Genomic DNA, 2,111 nt, shown 5'->3' with positions numbered 1-2,111 from the left:
TCTATCAACCTCAACATGCTTATGCTTAGTCCTGTCATGCTGCACTGGGTTGTGGGCAATACTTATGGTTGCCTTGTTGTCACAATATAAACTCATAGGTTCAATAGTCTCAAATCCCAATTCTTGAATAAGTCTCTTTAGCCACAAGATTTCACACACTCCGTGAGCCATGGCTCTAAATTCTGCCTCAGCGCTTGACCTAGCCACCACAGGTTACTTCTTACTTCGCCAAGTAACTAGATTTCCACCAACAAAAGTACAGTACCCTGAAGTGGATCGTCGATCAGAAATAGATCCAGCCCAATCAGCATCAGTGTATGCTTCAATCGTCAAGTGACCATTCCTAGAGAAGAGAAGGCCTTTTCCAGGACATGATTTTAAATATCTGAGGATTCTATAAACTGCATCAAGATGACCCATTTTTTGTGCATGCATAAACTGACTTACCACAACGACAGCATAGGCTATGTCAGGTCGGGTAAGGGAAAGATAGATTAGCTTGCCTACTAATCTCTGATATTTTTTAGCATCTACAAGAGGTTCACCACAATCTTCTCCTAGTTTGTGGTTCTATTCAATTGGGGAAGAGACTGGCTTACACCCTAAGTACCCTGTCTCTGTAAGTAGATCAAGGACAAACTTTCTCTGACAAACATTGATCCCTTGCTTGGATCTTGAAACTTCAATCCCCAGAAAATACTTCAATGGACCAAGATCCTTGATCTCAACTCTGCTGAGCCAAGTAAAGTTTAAGCTTTGAGATTTCAGCCTCGCTGTTTCCCGTGACTACAATGTCATCAACATATACAATTAGGGCTGTAATATTGCTGCCCTTCCTTTGTATAAACAAGGTGTGATCGGCTTGACTTTGGGTATATCCATTCTGTAGGATAGCTTGTCTAAACCTCTCAAACCAAGCCTTAGGAGATTGTTTAAGTCTATAAAGAGCCTTCCTAAGACGACACACTTTTCCATTGCCACTAGGATGCTTGAACCTAGGTGGGGAATGCATGTAGACTTCTTCTTCTAAGTCACCATGTAAGAAAGCATTCTTTACATCAAGCTGGTATAATGGCCAATCAAGATTTGCAGCCATTGAGAGGAGTACCCGAATGGAGTTATGCTTGGCCACTGGAGCAAAGGTTTCCTGATAATCAATGCCATATACTTGGGTATAGCCTTTAGCAACCAGCCTTGCCTTATATCTCTCTACAGTACCATCAGACTTGAACTTAACTGTGAATACCCATTTGCATCCAACAGGAACTCTCCCCTTTGGGAGTTCAACAAGATCCCAAGTGTGGTTCTTCTCAAGGGCCACCATCTCGGTATTCATTGCCTCTCTCCATTTCGGATCAGCCATAGCCTCTACTACATTCTTAGGTATAGAGATGGAGGAGATAGCCATTGTAAAGGCAACACCTGTAGGAGAGATAGAAACATAGGAGACAAACTTGGCAATGGGATTAGTACATGCTCGAGTTCCTTTGAGGTGAGCAATAGGAAGATCTAAGTCTGAGGATGAAGGAGTAGAGGAAGGTATACCTGTCTCAATGGATGGAGGCTCAGGATGAGGAGACGAAGAAGGATTTTGGCAGGTCTTCTTTATAGGATGTCATGAAGGAGGATTTCTCTTGTCCTTTGTATAAACAAGTAGTTCCCCTTATTCTCTGTTCACCTGTGCACTTGGAGACTCCCCCTCAACAACAATATCCTCTGGACTTTTCTTTCCCTTGTCAAGCTGAAATGGGGAAATAGGAATGAAAGAGGAGGATGGAAAGGATACAAACTCAGGAGCCTCTTTAACCTCACCACCACGACACTCCCCCTGAAGAGGTGGCTGAAAAAAAGGAATGGTTTCAAAGAAAGAAACATCTTTGGAGATAAGCCACCGACGGGTAGGAGGGTGGTAACAGGTGTATCCCTTGGAGGTGGAGGAATACCCAAGAAAGAGGCACTTCAAGGACTTAGGATCCAATTTAGTGCGGGCAGATTTGCTAATATGGACATAGCATATGCAACCAAAGACCCTTGGGGGAAGAGAGAAAGAAGAAGAAAGTGAGGGTAAGACCTCAAGAGGTACTTTGAAGTTCAAGACACTGGAGGGCATA

This window comes from Telopea speciosissima, chromosome 7 (assembly GCF_018873765.1).
Source record: "Telopea speciosissima isolate NSW1024214 ecotype Mountain lineage chromosome 7, Tspe_v1, whole genome shotgun sequence".
NCBI classification, from domain to species: Eukaryota; Viridiplantae; Streptophyta; class Magnoliopsida; order Proteales; family Proteaceae; genus Telopea; species Telopea speciosissima.
This window is presented reverse-complemented; position numbering follows the sequence as displayed.